General features: G+C 36.9%; 1 long non-coding RNA gene across 11 annotated transcripts in view; it reads right to left on the bottom strand.

Annotated features, from left to right (window-relative positions):
- LOC123387001 overlaps window positions 1-19,244 on the bottom strand; it is a 319,566-nt gene that overhangs the window by 9,954 nt on the left and 290,368 nt on the right. For all 11 annotated transcript variants that reach the window (XR_006601307.1, XR_006601305.1, XR_006601306.1 and 8 more), the window contains one exon: window positions 8,051-8,096. This is a non-coding gene — a long non-coding RNA (uncharacterized LOC123387001). The remainder of the gene's footprint in view (window positions 1-8,050; window positions 8,097-19,244) is intronic.

Below are 19,244 nucleotides of genomic sequence, written 5' to 3'. Positions count from 1 at the left end.
TTCATACCTTCTACTCAAACCAAACTATAATATCCAACTTTCTCATTCCTAGTATATACTCCATATATATATTCATGCTACTTATTTTATACAGCATGGCTTTGCTTTCTCTCTCGCTTTTATTTTTTATTTTTTTTAAGATTTTATTTATTTATTTGACAGAGAGAAATCACAAGTAGATGGAGAGGCAGGCAGAGAGAGAGAGAGAAGCAGGCTCCCTGCTGAGCAGAGAGCCCGATGTGGGACTCGATCCCAGGACCCTGAGACCATGACCTGAGCCGAAGGCAGCGGCTTTAACCCACTGAGCCACCCAGGTGCCCTCTCTCTCGATTTTAAAATAGCCTATTCAGGGGCACCTGGGTCATGGAATTTGTTCAGCTTCCAACTCTTGATTTCAGCTCAGGTTGTGAACTCAGCATCATAGGATCAAGCCCCATGCCAAGCCCTGAGCTCAGTACAGAGTCTGCTTAAGACTCTCTCTCCCTGTCTCTCTGACCCTCCCCTCCTTCTCTAAAATAAAGAAATATATCTTGATAAATAAATAAATAAATAAAATAATCCCATTCATCTATAAAAGCCTGAAAGAGATGTCTCTTCTTTCCTAAAGATTTAATAGACATTATTCTAATACAGCTCTTCGCTCTTTTGCTATATTTTTTCTTGAACAATATAGCATTTAATACTCTGCTTTATAGGTTTATGTGCCTATCTTCCTGTTACACATGAGTTCCTTGATATCAGGAATTACATAAACGATTTTTGTATCCACAGTGCTTAGCACAGCTCTTGGCACATAGATGAGACTCAACAAATCTTGTTAAATTGAATGCATAAATATTATAAATAATACTCTTAAATTTTATTTTCCTGTTTTTAGAGGAAGTTGAGATTTAAAAATTAACTATCACTATTATTAATGGAGATGGCCAAAAGAGAAATAAAAAATCAATTATATTAAAGAAAGAGATGATCACATTTTCATGAAGCAAAGTATGTACATGAATTTCAACTGTCACTGTTAAACATCAAATAAGACACCTTTTTAAAGGAACATAAAGACCCTATAATTGATTCTACTTTACCACATCAAAGATGTTGAGGATGACTCTTCAGATTAATTACAGTGAGACTGTAACAGAGCATAGAAACTTTTCATTCATACATATTTTCAGTAATATATTGATAAATGTTATGGATGAAAAAATTTATGCTTACAGAGCAGTCATATTATATTATAATACATTTTTCTCAAGTTCTGCCATCACTGAAGTAAAGGATATGGCACTGCTCACCAGTGCACTGTAGAGGAAACTCTACAGACCAAATCACATTCTTTAGTAGAAGCAGAAGAAGACCATGCCACTCATTGTTCTTCCTGAAGTTTCAACATGAGACATAAGTACCTATTTTAGGATCAAACAAAAAATTTTACCCTTAAACTAATTCTAACCTCCAGTCTTTCCATTCATCAGAAAAAAAGGAATGAGATACTCTAGATCAGTGAGGGCAGAGGAAAACCAACTATGTCCAGCCCGTAGCCTATTACTATATAAGAATGCATGAGCTAAGAATGCTTTTACCTTTTTAAAAGTTTGTAAAACAAAGAAAAAAAAAACAGTAAGAGGAAAAGGAGGAAAGGAGGGAGAGGAGGAGAGTTTAAGACATAGACCGTACATGATCCACTAAGCCTTGAATATTTACTATGTGGCCCTATGAAAAAAGTTTCCAACCCTTCCTTTTGAACAACAGTATCTAATAAAACTTCCTGTGATGGTGGTTATGCTCTATATGTTTGCTCTCCCAATATGGTAGTCACAAAACTCATAGAGCTAATGAATACTTGAAATGTCATTAGAGCCGTATCTGTCTGGGGGTTACCTCAATGGACACCATAGCTCTAGAGCACATATCTTCCTGTTCCAATAGTTTTGAGCCTTCCATGCTATGAACAATGAATGGAATAGAGAAAATCTTTTTTTTTTTTTAAGATTTTATTTATTTATTTGACAGATCACAAGTAGACAAAGAGGCAGGCAGAGAGAGAGGTGGAAGCAGGCTCCCTGCCAAGCTCTCTGCCGAGCAGAGAGCCCAACACAGGGTCGATCCCAGGACTCTGGGATCATGACCTGAGCCGAAGGCAGAGGCTCAACCCACTGCGCCACCCAGGTGCCCCAATGAACGGAATAGAATCCAAGCCACTATTACCTGATCAGATGATCAGTATTTAGTTATTTAGATAATCTCACTCCTCCCAAAACATTTTCCTTTCCTTCCATTTCATAACTTTGATTATTGCATCTCACCTAATTCCTTCCAGTGCATCTCTGGCCACCTTGCTATCCCATTTTCTTCTTTTAAATTGGAAAACAGAACACAAGAACCATCCAGGATCCTACTTCAAAAGCCATATATACTTCTATAAGTCTAAGTCAAAACTCAAAATCATTGCCCTTAAAAGAGTATAGTAGATGAAGGTTAGTTTTTTGTTTTTGTTTTTGTTTTTTTTATACTTGGTTGAATGATACAGATTTGACAGACACAATGTTAACTGGCCTAAGACCCGACCACCACATATAATGTAATTCCTTTGGAAAATCTGATTCTGAGTTCTAAATACCTGATCTGGAAATTTACTGCAAACTTTACGACAAATCAGGAATAAATTGTGTATAATGTAACAATAAAAATCACTTACCAGTTACACATTTCTATGAGTCATGAAGAGTATTTACTTAAATCCTATGGAAATTTTTACACAACTTCATACATAATACATATACTCTGCATTTAGAACTACCTAGTGCCTTAGTACTTGCTTGCCCTTGACAATCACCTCTATACCAGGCAGTTTTATTCTATCAGAGTGACATTTCCAAAATCAAACAAATCCTCCTCAGCCCAACAGGTAAAAACATTTATTTCAAAAAGAACTGGAACATAATAGTACCCTTAAAACATTTTCCAAAGCTGCATTCTTTTTAATATTTTACTTTATTAATTACAAGGTTCAGGACAAGATTCTCTGTGTAATAAATGTGCATTAGTTTTTAGATTTTATGAGACTAATGTGCTGCCTACTGTGCTAAGGAGTCACCTTAGTTCTTAGATTTTAGAATTATAGTTCCAGTTTGCTGATTCCCAAATCAATTAATTCAGAAAGTGAAAATTAATTCTTGTGTCGGAGTAAGTGTTTTTGTTAGATTTTATTTTGAATTGTAAGTTAGCCTATCTACAGTGCACTTCTTTGTTAGACAATACATAAAGTGGGCAACAGACAAATTTTGAGAATATCATTCAATCTTTTTTTAAGTAGCTGTCAAATGCTCTCTTTAGAAAGCTTCTCAAGGGGACATGGCTATGTCTATGATAGCAAGCATCATAAAAATACACCAAATGATTTTTATCTGTCAAAAATGGCTAGTAAAGGGAAAGAATAATTTCTGTTGGAGGTGAGAAGACCTATTACACATAATCCTTTATTTTATTTTTTTTAAAGATTTTATTTATTTATTTGACAGAGAGAGATCTCAAGTAGGCAGAGAGACAGGCAGAGAGAGAGGGGAAAGCAGGCTCCGTGATGAGCAGAGAGCCCATGTGGGGCTCGATCCCAGGACCTTGAGATCATGACCTGAGCCAAAGGCAGAGGCTTAACCTACTGAGCTACCCAGGTGCCCCCCACATAATCCTTTAAATGAGAGGTTTTCGTGCAGTCCAATTATATGAGAAAAACAATGTACCGGGGCACCTGGGTGGCTCAGTGGGTTAAAGCCTCTGCCTTCGGCTCAGGTCATGATCTCAGGGTCTTGGGATGGAACCCCACAAAGGGCTCTCTGCTCAGCGGGGAGCCTGCTTTCTCCTCTCTCTCTCTGCCTGCCTCTCTGCCTACTTGTGATCTCTGTCAAATAAATAAATGAAATCTTAAAAAAAAAAAAAGAAAAACAATGTACCCAGACAATTGGCTGATTTTTTTACTTTTTCAGGATATTAAACTATCATTAGTATTTAGCCAAAGTGTCTAAAAAATGCTTAACAAAAGAAAATATTAAAAAGCCAACACAAAATCTTCTGAAAGATATAAAAACTACTAATCACTGGCAAAATTATTGGGGAAAACAAGGTATATAGAAACATATCAATGATATTTTTGAGTTTAATATTTTCTTAAAGTCATGATCCTGGAGTCCTGGGATTAAGCCCTGCTCCCTGCTCAGCCCAGAGTCTGCTTCTCCCTCTCCCTTTGCTGTGTGCTCTCTCTCTGTCAAGTAAATAAACAAAATCTTTAAATTAAATTAAATTTTCTTGAGGAACCTAAGGTCCTTCAAAGTTCCCATGGTTTTATATTACCTGACATTTAAGAGATTTCATTAAACTGTTTATTATTTGGGTGAATAGAAGAATTCTTATTTTTGTTTTGCATGTGCTCTGGACAAGGAAATTCAAGGCATAATACTTCATTTGATATTCTCTCACAGATTTTGTTCTATAAAAATGAGAAATTCAAATGAATTATAACTAGCATTCAAGGAATAATAACTGAGTGGGAAAGCTATAATAACTTTGGTTGGACAGATGGCAAATCTAAATACTCTGAGATTAAGAAGAGAATTAAAAAGGACCTCAGAGATCAAATAGTCTGTTTTTGTTTTACACAAGTACATTCATTTCTTCCATTATATCTTACATACAAATTCACTTTCTACCTTCTAAGGAATTCTCTACCTCCTAAGTCAGTCAATTCTACCTTTGGAATTTTCTAAATGTTAGAAAAGTCTTTTTGGCAAAATTATAAACTATCCATAGTTTTCTCCTCATGTTTCTCTCTTTAAATTCTGGTTCAGCTCTATCAGGTGGCAGTAGTAATTTAAAGAATTAACCTGAAGGCTGAAATGGAGTGTCATATAGGTCTACTAAGAGGCCTAAAAGTCCACCATGAAAATGATGGGTTCTGAGGACTGGGGATACAAATACGGTCCATTTCATGATAGATTAACCCATTAAAGAGTATGAAAACACATTCAATGGATAAAATTTCTTCTGTGTCTATAATTTTGGTTTTGACTTTAATTTTCATTTACAAAGTTTTCTGAGGAAGATTTTCTCTTCCTTCACAACATACTATTATATGAATTTGAGAAAATTAAAATTATTTTGAAAATAGGTACTATAAACCCAATGACATTGTTATTCACTAAGTTATAGTGGTAGTGGCAGTGATGGGTTTGCTTTTTAAAATGAAGATTTTCAGAGGAATAGGAAATGCATTAATCAAGATGAGGGGTTGGAAGAATAAAAAACCTAGGACCGGGGCACCTGGGTGGCTCAGTGGGTTAAGCCTCTGCCTTCGGCTCAGGTCATGATCTCAGGGTCCTGGGATCGAGTCCCACTTCGGGCTCTCTGCTCAGCGGAGAGCCTGCTTCCTCCTCTCTCTCTCTTTCTCTCTCTCTGTGCCTGCCTCCCTGCCTACTTGTGATCTCTCTCTGTCAAATAAATAAATAAAATCTTTAATAATTAAAAAAAAAAAACCTAGGACCAGTGCATCTTAAATCATAAAGTACACAGAATTATTGGGGACCTTCTTTTGTAAGGACCTATTTAGCCAGAGGCTTCCATCTGGTTAAACAATAATTTTGTTGTTTAACCCTTAAACTGTCCCTGCCCCTCTTCCCCCAGGGGACTTACTTCAAAACAAGTCCCGGAAACCAGTCCCAGGTAACAAAGCCCAAATACAAATGTGGGTCAGGCCAGGTGGAGACATCCAATCAGTGGGGGGGGGTGCATACTGTCTCCCTAGTTACCAAGGAGTATGGGCCCCACCCTTTGGGAGCCTTTTGGGCGCCAATTTTGACCAAAGTGATAGGCCAGTTCAAATATCTACTAGGGTAAATTGTAATTCAGTTGGTCACTTATGTGTGACCTAGCATGACTGTGCAGATTTCTCTGTGTGTTACAATTTCATTGGCCACCTGTGCATGGCCAGGCCCAACCACATGGCCTTTGCCCTTAAAAGCTAATCTGTGAAGCAGAGAGAGGTCACCCTTTCTGTAAGAGGCGTGGCCCCAAATGTTCGGTTTGTTTCTTGATGCTTGGTGTGAAATAAAGCTTTGCTTGACCTTCGCTTTGTATCAGTCTCACTCCTTTAATCACAGACCCATTATTGGGGCAGCTAACACTTTAAATGCACATTCTTTGCACCCCCCCACCCGGACTGACCCTCATTCATTAATATGTATTTCTATACTTTATTTGCAGTAAAAGTCCACATTTTGGGAATCATAGGTTTGGCTCCAAAATAAGAGTCTAAGTCTAACATAAAACAAAAATGTTAATATTGAAATGTTAATGATGAATATTATTTTGTAAACACTAGAAATAGAGGAGTAAGGGATGCCCGGGTGGTTCAGTCAGTTGTATACGACTCTTACTTTTAGCTCATGTCATGATACTGAGATTGAGCCCTGGTGGGCTCCAAGCTCAGTGGGGAGTCTGCTTAAAGATTCTTGTCCTCTGCCCCTCCTGCCACTTGTTCATACTTTCTCCCCCTCCCCCAAATAAATAAATAGATCTTTTTTAAAAAGAGAGAAGCAATTTGGGAAACATAAAAGTCTGTTGATAAGAATAAATTTACACATATGGTTGTACAAGAATATAAAGAAATATAAGATTGTCTATCCATTTACAGATTATAAAAATACATAAAGAGATCAAATGTCCCTTTAATTATCTTAACACTTGACAGGGATTTGAAAAGCCAAGTACACAAGCAATTAGGAGGAACATCCAAAAGAGAGGAAGAAGGCTAATGCTGGCTCACTTACTTGGACAGTATTACTTCAATAATACGACAGATTTTTCTCAGATGCCCTCAAAAAACAAAAACAATCCATGTGCTTCAAAAATCACACTTTGGCTAAATTGCAAGTAGTACTACTTGGGAAAATTTTATATCAAAGTCTGGATGTAGTAGAAGTTAGTACTACTATTTGCTATCTATGTGACCGTGGGCAAGTTGCTTAGATCCCAGGAACCTCAATTTTCTCGTCTTGTAAAAAGAGAATCATAGTTTCTGTCCTTTTCTGCTTCAAGATGCTGTTGTATGGATCAAATGAAAAATGAGTGTACTTCGGAAATGTAGAAACACTACCATGTAGATGGTATATGGGTATATTCAGATTTAACAACAGTTAAATCCACAGAAAGGCAATGGCTTTGGGAGAAATAATGGCAGGTTTTGGAGACACCTTTAATCTTGAACATTTCTGTAAAAGGGGTGGGAACCATTGAGAAGTACAACTTAAGATATACAGGCACAAAATAAATTTTCACCTTCTGGGTTTTGTTATGACTTCTCAAGTGCAGTTAATGAGTCTATCACCATAACCATAACTGACTCTGGGAACAAACACTGGGACATCTTGGCTGCTAAATTCTGAAATGTATCCTAACCATCTGCCATTATTATGAGGTTCTCATTATTCTTATCAGTTGTCACCACAGAGTCCTAGTAATTCAGGTGGTGAACACAGCCTTAAAGTGCTCAGCTTAATTCAACTTTAGACAGGCTTATTCCTGACCCTAATACCTAGTTAGATCTTCCTTTTCTTGGAGCATTTACTTTAAAAACTTTGAAACTGCAAATTCCTTCTCTGCCCCCTTTGAAATGTAAATTTACCAAAAAAAAAAAAAAAAAAAAGCTTCTGTCAGTGTTATAAACCAGGACTACCTGTCTAGGGGATCTGACAGCCATCCCTCTTGACATTTCAACATCAAGGAAGAGAGTTCTCCTATCTCCCAAACTCTGTGAGAGGACAGGAGCCGAACTTCAGTGTAAATTCTACTCCAGCTTGTAAAATTACCTCCCATCACAAAAACTGGAGAAAATTTACTTTTCTTTGGGAAAAAGCAAATTAGCAAACACAGATGGCCTGTGTTTTCTCTCACCCCAGTGCTTACAAATCTCCTTACCCTTTGTTTCAGAGGAAATGAGTTCAGAGTTTAGTCTGATCTCCCTCTTGACTACAATAAATAAAACCTTGAATAAAAACTTCCTTACCTCTTTAACTTCGTCAGAGGCAGTTTTTGCTTCGACACTCAAGAACCTGTTTAGGACAGAAAAGAAAGACTTGCAATCTGCAATCACGGAAACAGCAGACCAGGAATGGTAGCACTTGATAAAGATATAATGTAAACAAACTCTATGAGAAGGTTGCTGTCAGTCGTAGGAATTTGCACGAAGCTTGGAATCAATACATTTAAACAAGGTCTAAAGATAATTGGTCTTGGGCAAGGAAAATTTTTGTGCAAAATTACAACACTGTCTAATACAACCCGGACTGTGTATTCCAGATTGCCGAAACTCATTCAACACATGGCTGATAGCTGGGGCTTTGGCAAACACAAAAGAATGCTAAAGAAAATGTTGCCATCTGGTAAAAGAGAGAAAGGTGGTGGGCTGCAGTCTTTTTCTATTTTTTTTTTTATGAGACTTTACATATTCTGTTAGACCAAAATGAACATATCCAGATAGAAAAAAAAAATCTTATTTTTTTATTTTAATAAATTTAAATATGAAGGACTTCATTAGGTTAATATGCTCTCACCACTCTTCCATTACTATTTTTAACAAGTTACATTTCCATGTGATATGTTAATGAAGACATGATTTGGCATATGCACTGGTCTGTGTGAACACAGAGTGTAGCTGTAACTGTTTCTTGTAGCATGTTGCCTTTCCATTAAGGCAATTGTAGATGATCCTTCAATGAATGTATTCATGTATTACATGGCTGATGAGTTTTAAGCAAGCCTAAATATAAATCTCAAGTCATTTTTAAATTACCCTGTAAAGCATCTATCCTGTTTTTTAAATTAGTGCCATACTGTTCAATCTCATTACTAAGTAATGGCAGTTTGTCCACTTGAAAGTCATTTAACTTTGCCTCCTTCTGTCATGTCTGACTGCTACAGAGAGTCCTAGTTTGCCATTAAGGACTGGTGTGATTAATATCCATAATTATAAGATATGACTGAATTAAAATCAATAACCCCTTTATTTGCAGTAGATATCTCTTAAGCTTTAATTGCTGATTTAGTAGTTAATTGAGAAAATCCTTGTTAATGATCTGATGTAGCTCTGAGGGAATGTTGAATGAGTGAGAAATTGGTCTCCAGTAGGCATAATTTTCCCAACTGCGTATGGCTGACCAGGAGAGAGAGGAACAGAATGGGTCATGGAATCAGTGGTTCAATTTCTCTCAGTCATACAGTCACGCATGACCCACACGTTGAAAATAATTAGGAATTATTCATCTTTGTGAGAATCCTGATCAGTAACCCTCATAATATACAGGAAAAAAACCCTATAAAGAATAATATTCCCTAGAATTTATTTTTTTAGGAGCCCACGGGATATACTTTACTACAGAACGCCTCTTAGTTTGTATTTTCTAAATTCATCTGTCTTTTGCTTGTCTACTTCTTGCATGTGTGTCCCTCAGTGCTTACTTTGCTGCTGAGATAATTGCTCCTGGAAAGGAGATTGTTAATGGTTCTGGCGACATAAATTCTCCAGAATTAAACATCTCATCTCATCTGCATTAGCCTCCTTCTGCTAATTTAAAAGTCATTGCCCTTCACAGCCTTTACAGAAGGCTTTCTCATTTCAAGTATGTGTTATTCAGAAAAGAAGTACAGTCAATTCCATGAGATAGTCTCTCTTCAGAGAGGAAAGAGGGGGAAAAAAAAAACAATATTAGATGAAGCCCCAAAGGCACCAACTGTTGTCCTAGGTAGTTCCAATACAACATTTACACTAATTCTGACAGGCACCATGAGAAGTGCTTATGACTATTTCCACGGAACAGATTAAAAAACAGGAAGACACTAAGGCTCACAGATGTTGGGTAACTTGCCCAGAGACCAATTGCCAGTGAATAATGAAACAAGGATTTAAACATGACTTCAAATCAGCATCAGGATGCATCTATAAAATCATCTGTATTTGGAATAAAAACATCAGAGTTGAAAAACATGTTTTGAATTAAATATGCTTGGATGCAAATTGTAATGTGTTTAGGTCAAAACTCTTGGTATGTGGCAAATAATGTATATGCATGTTTCCCAAACTAGTCACCAGGCACTAGGGAATACCTTAAATTTTTAAGAGAAACACAGTGATTGTCAGATTGCCGCAAACTACTGGTTTGAAGTAGTTGAGTTTCGGGAGTACATTGTGCTAAAATCCTTTCAATGGCATCTCTTGGTCCAGCATAGCTGGATTTTCAGTGACCGATCAGAAGAAAACCAAGTACCAAGCAAAAAACCCGATGTGCAATACAGGTGAAATGAGTGTCCCGGTGATGTCTTGGGCAGTGCTAATATCTTAGAGGTGTGCCATACTCAAATCCCATTGGTAATTGTGCTTACATAAAAATTAACTGATTTTTAAGTAATTTATTCATATTTTCATTTTCATTCATATTTTCTTCAGACATCTAATAAGTTGTTAGGACATAAGTACTGACTGAGTTATTTGGACTTCTCTGTGTAATAAATGGAACTTTTAAGTATTTCTTTTGGTCTGAGGACTGTGACAACATGAGTGAGGATGAAGGACCCCAGGAAACAAGAAAGTCGGGAATCTCAGAAAACATTTAATATCTTCTTCCTCTGTAATAAAGAGGTCTGGTACATGTCACTTAATGATGTGAATAAGACAGAAATCAATAAAGATTTTTCTACTCATGCTCATTTGTCTTACTTTAGAGCTAACGTCAAGGTAATCTCAGAGAAGACTGCATTTCACAGGAGTATTTAGGGGTGCCAGGGTGGCTCGGTGGGTTAAGCCTCTGCCTTTGACTCAGGATCCTGGGATCAAGCCCCACATCAGGCTCTCTACTCAGCAGGGAGCCTGCTTCCTCCTCTCTCTCTGCCTCTCTACCTACTTGTGATCTCTCTCTCTCTGTCAATTAAATAAGTAAATCTTAAAAAAAAAATAAAAGGAATGTTTATTTCAAAACAGGTCTCAAGTTGTGCATGTGGCCACATATTCTGAGGCTTTGTGACTGGCCAACTTACCTTGTGAACTGGTAATGGGTACTGCTATCGGTGCTGTGTAGTGTAAGGACAGAAGACTTGAAACCCAATTCCAGTTCTGTCATTTGCTGACAAAACTGGTCAAAAAGTAGTCATGCTGCCTTCATCTGAGAATGAATAGAATTCAGTGAGAAGCCCTACTTCCCATACTTCTGTTGTGAGAATTAAAAATCATACGAGCCCATGTTAGCTCTAGGCACAAACTAGATGCTTCATAAACGTTACCGCCTTCCTTCTGAGTTAACCTTGCCATTGCAGAGAGGATCAATAATTAATATTTACCTCTCATATTAAAGGATTGCCAATATTTCTTTCAATTTTATTCTACCCTGAATAGGCACTACAGATTAGAAAAACTTGTCTCAGAAAGTCTCCCCAACACTTCATTCATTATTCAGTAAAGGTTTATGCTGATTCTTGTTGGGTCATTTCTAGCATCTCCCAAATGACACCCCATTCTTAGTCTATTTAATTATGTCCATCCCACAAATATTAAACCAATATCCCCAAAACACAAATTCAAATATATTATCTACCTCTACTCCAAACTCTTTAGTAGCTCCCCATTGTCTATAGAATTAAGTCCAAATTATTGAGTACAACATCACTGGCCCTCCGTTAGAGATCTCCCTATTTTAAAGCAATATAGTCCAACTGTTAAGAGCAGACTCAGAGTTACACTGCCTAAAATCAGAGCTTTGTGAAGTTAAGCAAGTTATCTATCCTTTCCATGCCTCAAATTCCTCATTTGAAAATGGGAAAAACAACAGAATGTACCTGAGATTGTGATTATGGAGAGTAAATGAGTAAAGGCAAGTACTTAAAACAGTGCTTAGCACAGAATAAATTTTGTCTAAGTGTTAGATTATTCATTTTACTGCTCACACACACTTAATTTCAACAAACAAAACTGCATGATGGCCTCTGAACAAAGCCCACATTTTTGGATGTCTGTGATGCTTATGTTTTCCCTGTATTTAAATTCCCTTTCTAAGCTTATCTCCAGCCCAAATCTTTGCAAATTATATCCGCTTATCAAAAGCCGTTCCATGAAGCTTTCCCATATTTCTTTCTTTTGCCTCTTAGGGGGAATTAATTTCTACCAATCATTTTACTGATCATTTTCCCCCTTGCAGTGTTATGTTTATTTTCTTCGCAGCTCTAATCATAATTTATAAGCAAATATTTCCTTGTTGGCTAACTATAATTGTATTATTGGTATATTATTAAAATTCCAGAAATCTTGGGGTGTGTTTTGTTCCCCTTGCACATACTTGCACATAGCTATCTTACAGCAATACCAAAGTAGTCTTGTGCCTTCTGGTCAATGGAATGTGAACAGAATCAAGTGTAATGCTTCTAGAACATGCCCTTTCTGCTGGCTGAAATAGGGATGCAGTATTAGAACTGGAGCAATCATCTCCTTCCATGAGATTATTCTGGGAATTGAGGTTATCATGTGGTTTTCAGATTCTGTGGAGTATCATAGTATGTTTCAAGTGACTACTTCCAGACTTCAAGAAAGAAAGAAATTTCTTGTTCTTATTAAAACCAAGGCTATGGAGCACCTGGGTGGCTCAGTTGGTTAAGTGACTGCCTTTGGCTTAGGTCATGATCCCAGAGTCCTAGGCTCCTTACTCAGTAAGGGGCCTGCTTCTCCGTCTCCCTTTATCTGCTGCTCTGCCTGTTTGTGCACTCTCCCTCTTATTCTGTCAAATAAATAAATAAAAATTCAAAAATAAAATAAATAAAAATAAACCCAGGCTATTTAAGGAGAACACGTGATGTGATGAGCACTGTGTGTTATAAGCAACTGAGGAATCAGTGAACACTACATCTGAAACTAAGGATCAACTATATGTGGGCTAATTGAATTTAAATTAAAAAAAGAAAAAAGAAAACCAAGGCTCTGTGGGACCTTCTGCTACTTGTAATCAAACCTAATTCAATTAACGCACATTTAATTCATAATCAATCATTATTTTATTTTACTTAGAGCTTTGTAAATCTAAGATCAAGAGAGATTTAAAAGTCCCCTAAATTCTTACTCATGATGCAGTTATTACACAAAATCCCAAAATATAATACAGTTGGCCCTTAAAAAATGTAGAGATTCAAGGTGCCAACTCCTTGCATAGTTGAAAAATCTGCATATAACTTTCTGACCCTTCCAAAATAGCCTAGTGTTGATTGGAAGCCTTACCATAACATAGAGTCAATTAACTCAAATCTTCTGAGTTAAATGCATTTTTTACTGTGTTCTTACAATAAAATAAAGAAAATATTAAGGAAGAGAACATACATTTAGAAGACTATACTGAATTTATCTAAAACAAACAAACAAACAAAAACCACATATCAGTGGTCCCATGCAGTTCAAATACATGCTATTCGAGGTCCACTGTATTTTAAGATTCCATTTGTTTTATTTTTTATTTATATATTTATTTTTTCATTTTTAAGATTCCATTTGTTTTTTTTTTTTTTTTTAAGATTTTACTTATTTATTTGACAGAGAGATCACAAGTAGGCAGAGAGACAGGCAGAGAGAGAGGAGGAAGCAGGTTCCCCACTGAGCAGAGAGTCCAATGCGGGGCTCAATCCCAGGACCCTGGCCAGGATCATGACCTGAGCCAAAGGCAGAGGCTTTAACCCACTGAGCCAGCCAGGGCCCCAAGATTCCATTTGTTTTAAACATGGAATATATTACCAACCTTTGGAATTAAAATGAGATTACTTTGCATTTTATTTAGCATACATTAAACGTATTTTGCCTATTTCAGTGGCATTTAGCAATTTTATTTGGACGAAATATTGACTCCTGGTGATCTAAGCTGGATCAGTCATAGTCTTTTCCCAGCAACCAGAAGGCTGAGCAAAGGTGCATAAAGTTAGAAAGTGGTAGCTGAGTCATGCCAGGTCAGCACTGCAGCAAATGACCCCAAGTTCCTGCTGCTGAGATCCCAGAATACTGATGCTCCTGCTGGCAGCAGAAATTTTTAGTAGCCTTTCTAGATTCATCTTCCCTTCCCAAGTGCTAACAGTATCTTAATGCCCCATTCATATAATTGGGATGCTATTATCCGATCTCTAGTTCAAGATGTATCCTAATTTGCTGAAGCCAACAACATAATTCATCCCCTTGCACAGTTTCAGAATTAGGGGTGGGTATGTAACCTAGACCCCAGGCTAGGTGGGCTAGATCTAGCTCACAGCAACTCTCTGGAGCCAACTGCTAAATTTCTTCAAAGTCTGCAAGTTAGTAGTCAGGACTAATACAAAGAGTTGAGTCATTATTAAAAACGAAATTATGAACTCATATGTAAGTTATATGAAAATACTTAAAATAAACCAATTCCTAATCATTTTATATTACCTTACTGTACTTTATTAGAATTGATGTTCTTCAGATTTTGACACTTATTGAATATGTATGGTGGGAATTCTATGTAATGTTGTGCTACTACATACCTTTTCTCAACTCTGGTCAGCGACATCATGCTGATAGCTAAATAATATATATTTTTCCAATACTGTAAAACTATTGTCCAAATGAGCAAGTAATTCACTCCCATCACCAATGAATGAATTGGTGGTTTCCCAACAGCTAGGATGTTTTCAAATCATTACTGGATTGCAACCATAGGTTGGCTACAGATATGAGAGTTTGGCAAAAGTTAGTAATTCGGAGAATTAATTGGTCATATGGAATTTACATTGAAGAGTGCTGTATATTTTTTTATTTGTGAATTGTGGGCCAGACATCTTTTCCGTGAGCAAAATTCATAATGATCTTATGTACATAGTTACATGGTTATATGTTTTTAGAGAGCTGATTTTAATCATTTAGCAGCAAACCAATGCCTAAGCCAAGTAGTTAGTGTATGATTTTCCATGAATGAACAAGTGCTAAAATTAGTCCAATCACAGGGAAGCTTGGGACTTTTATTCAGTGATTAAAATAGACAAGTATCTCTCTCTCCCTCTCTCTCTCTCTGCCTCCCTCCCTCCCTCCCTCAAACACACACACACACACACACACACACACACACACTCTTAATATAAGCCAGGAAGAATGAACCTCAGAAGCCCATGGCTGCAGTCCTATGACACAACAGAAAGAGTCAACTTTAGAGTAGTACAAAGGCAGGAGAAAAACAGAAAGAAGCTAATTTCTTAGTGAAAGTTTTGAAGTGCTGGATCAAACCAACACTGTAGCAGCCATATTAGTCAATGAGTTTCCTCTTGGTTTACAGCAGTTTGAGTTGGAATTTATCCTTCCTGAGACCTAATTATCTAGCTATTTAACTTTGCAAATGATCTCATTTTCTTTTCAAGAAACATTCCTATTTTTCCTTCATTTTTTTTTAACGAAAAAAAAAATTTTTTAACCAAAGTTTGTGACTCAATCTTCTAAAAGAGTAGGCAGGAGTTTTAGAGAAGGAAAGAATTGTGATATATTGTTCTCATAGAAGGTACAAACTATCCTGAAATACACAGAAGTACACTCTCAAGAGAATGGACTGGGAGGCACAAGGGTCAAGGATTTGGAGCAAGTCCTGCTTTTCAAGAGTCTCCAGGTTCTTGTGGACAATACACTTAAGTTGGTAGAGATTGTATTCTTGTACTCAGGCCCTAGATCCCAATAGGAAGGCTTCCTAGCCTTCCTAGCCTTTTATACCATCAACTTTATGTCTCTGAAATTATAGCATAATAATATTTTATGATTGTGAAGTCGCTTAGCAAGGCAGGTCACCTGTATCTAACACCTATGTTTCATATACAATTTTTAATTATGCCACTGTCTGCAGATTATAAAATAATTAAAATGCATATTATTGTGTTTACATTATATACAGCAGAGCCACCTCATGATGGCCAGTGTGTGGGAATGTAGTAGCATCAGAAGGTCTAGTCAGGTACCATCAGAACTGTGTCAACTGCTTTCATCCATAGACACCTTAACAAACACAGAATTAAATAATAGGAGTAGGGCAAGGGCCACAGATCCTTATAGAAATTTATCTTTTTTTCAATGTGTTACATGGTTAACATGCAACAAAAGTAGTAGGATACTTTCCCATCTTCCAAGAACAGAAAAGTTCTAGCCTATGATGGTACAGAACAGTGAATTAGTCAATCAAGTTACTGATTTTATTTACTAGAAAAACCACAAAGGATGAAAAATTCTAGGAATATGACAGTATCTTTACTATATCTAATGGTACAGAGTAATTTAAAGTAAGACAACCCTAAAAACAACCCTAGCCTACCACAAGATTTAGATGTGATCCTCAGTTCCTACATTTTACCAAGCTGAAACAAAGAAAATCTTATCTTTCGTCACCACATAGCTGAAGCTAACTAAATATCAAATATAGAAATTGATTCTAGGGGCGGCACCTGGGTGGCTGAGTGGGTTAAGCTTCTGCCTTTGGCTCAGGTCATGATCCCAGGACTGGAATCCAGCCCACATCAGACTCTCTGCTCAACAGGGAGCCTACTACCCCCTGCTCTCTCTCTGCCTGCCACTCTGCCTACTTGTGATCTCTGTCTGACAAATAAATAAATAAAATCTTTAAAAAAAAAAAAGAAATTGATTCTAGGGGAGCTTAACTAAAATAGCAGTTAAATTCACAACCTCACTAATTCTTTTATATGGAAGATATACTGAGAGGAAATTAAGGAACCCCGATCATTAAAATAAGGGTATTCAGGAGCATTCAAAGGATCTGGAGCCTCCCAATTCCTCAAACTACTCTGTAATGTTTCTGCTGTGTCTTTCTTGCTGTACAGATCTAAAAATTTACCCAATTCAATAACATTTATAGCCTCTCAACTGCTCCAATTAGTGAAGTACAAAATCAGAATAAAGAATAAAAGCACTATACCCAAAGTAAATTTTGTAGATTTAAAATCTTTTATTATAAAAAATGAGAATTTGTAGAGGATTACTTTGCATACACTCAATCATGAAGAGCAGAATGTGATTTTGGATCAGGCTTAAGTCTTTGCTACAGGTGAACACACAACAATTTAGAATTCAATAGCTTGCAGAAACTGTAATTCTAACAATTTATTGGTTTAGTCAAAGCAGACCTAGATCAAAATATGACTTATGCTAAGTAATATCAAAAAGCCAGAACCCTGATATAAAAGAAGGAAGTCAAAGACTATAGGAGAAAGTAATGTTAGATTATATCATTTATCATATATACTTTTCACCCACGTATCTCCTCCCTATTTTCATTGCCAGGGTCCAGACAACTCTTAACCATTCTTTCCAATTAGGAAATAACTAATGATGGAAGTCTAGTTTCTCTGAAAAGTGCTTTACCGTGCTGAGAATTCTAGGGAACGAGGATAGAATAAAACTGTGATCCACGATCTCATGAGGGATGAAATAAGCCATGCCCAGCAGGGCTAAGTCTGTGTTATTTCCCTCCAGAAACAAGATATCACCTGCCATAAGATTACACTGTTCCTATGACCTCCAATCTTCCAGATGTCTCAGCTCAAATTAAATCCCAGTGACAGTAAATTTGATTATTCAAATGTGGCCCTTGTATCTGCCTGAGAATTTATCATTCAGTCATGGCTAGCAACAGGGCTTGATTACAGTCACTGGGGCGTCACTTTGAACATGATGGATCACTGTACTTTGATCTATTTTGTTCTTCTTTACTTGATTCTTAACCCCCCCCACACACACACCGTTGTTCCCTTAATCCAAAAATGTCCCCACCTAATAAGATTTAAACTGTCCCATGCATATGTACTTCCTTCCCACCAGAGAACAATTTCCAGTTACATCATGCAACCCAACCAGAATTCTTTGCCCTGGAGAAATAACCCAAAATTTCCACTTTGCCTTCCCAGTGTAATAACTTGTACTAAAAACTAAAGGGAGCCAGTATAGGCATTTGTCATTTTCCTTGTGCTGGTAGATTATTAACAACAGTGCTCTGGGGGAAAATATATCTTGATTTGTAGTGTTTGTTGATTTCCATAAACACTTCCACCGTGGCCACCTCCGAGCTACCAAAGCCAAGTCACTGAACTGCAGAAAGGGATGTACACCATCAACTCTGTAAGGAAATACAAAATGGGTCCAGCACACCTCTATAACTTTACAATCAGGAATTAAGGAGATCCTGGAGTTTGATATCCTATTGATTCTTGTCTTAGGCATATTTAGCTCATTTTCATTTACCCCCTTACCATCAAAATCTCCCTCACTGGTAGAATTCACTGAGGTTCTGTAACAACAGGAATTAGTGCAAGTATCAAGCCAGGATCCAAGAGTCTCCCCCAAACTTTTTTATCTCTCCTTCCCTATAATATTTACTAAATTAACCCACTCCATTTGAAGAAATATAGGAATGATTTTCATAGTATAAACATTTATTGTTATAATAGCATCATTTTCTTAATCTTCCTCTTCTTTAAGAAGGGGGTAGCTCTGTTCAGAAACATAGGTGATATAGGAGTATCTGGTTGAGTCTCATATCTCTCTGTCAGACTATAATTCTTAAGGGCTTTTCTGAAAATCCAGTAGAACTTAATTAATTTAATCAAGTAGGGAGAGTCAATTTTATTTCCTTTGACTATATGACTAACTGACTGCAGCAGACATCTTTTGTCAGACCACGCACTACTCTGGGAGTATTGTCCTGATCTTATTCTCCATCCCCGTTATGTAACCATATACCCTTATGCTTCAGCTTATGATCAATATAACATAAGCCACATAAAGGCACAGGTGTTTTATGTTTTGTTCCAAGAATAGTTTCTGGCATCAAAAGGGAGGAGCAAAGTAAAAAGAAAGGGAAAAGGAGGGAAAAGTGTAAAAAGAAGATCTAACGTGATAGAATCATTTAAACCTTAAAAGCTTCTGATGTTATCTAATCCAACAGCTTCATTTAGAGATTAAGAAATGCAATCCTGGAGAGATAAAAATATTTGTTCGTGGATGGTCCATCTATAGTTGCCAAGTCAGAATATAAGGCCTAGAACATAGGTATCATTATTATAAAAGGCAGAAAATTTTGCCTTTTATAAGGCTATAAAATTGAGATTTAAAAATGGACAACTGCCATGGAGATATACAGATAGGTACAGACAGGACAAGGAGAAGCCGGAGAGATTATTTT

The sequence above is a fragment of the Mustela putorius genome, unplaced genomic scaffold (assembly GCF_011764305.1).
Source record: "Mustela putorius furo isolate JIRA1106 unplaced genomic scaffold, ASM1176430v1.1 tig00003845_pilon_pilon_pilon, whole genome shotgun sequence".
NCBI classification, from domain to species: domain Eukaryota; kingdom Metazoa; phylum Chordata; class Mammalia; order Carnivora; family Mustelidae; genus Mustela; species Mustela putorius.
This window is presented reverse-complemented; position numbering and strand designations above follow the sequence as displayed.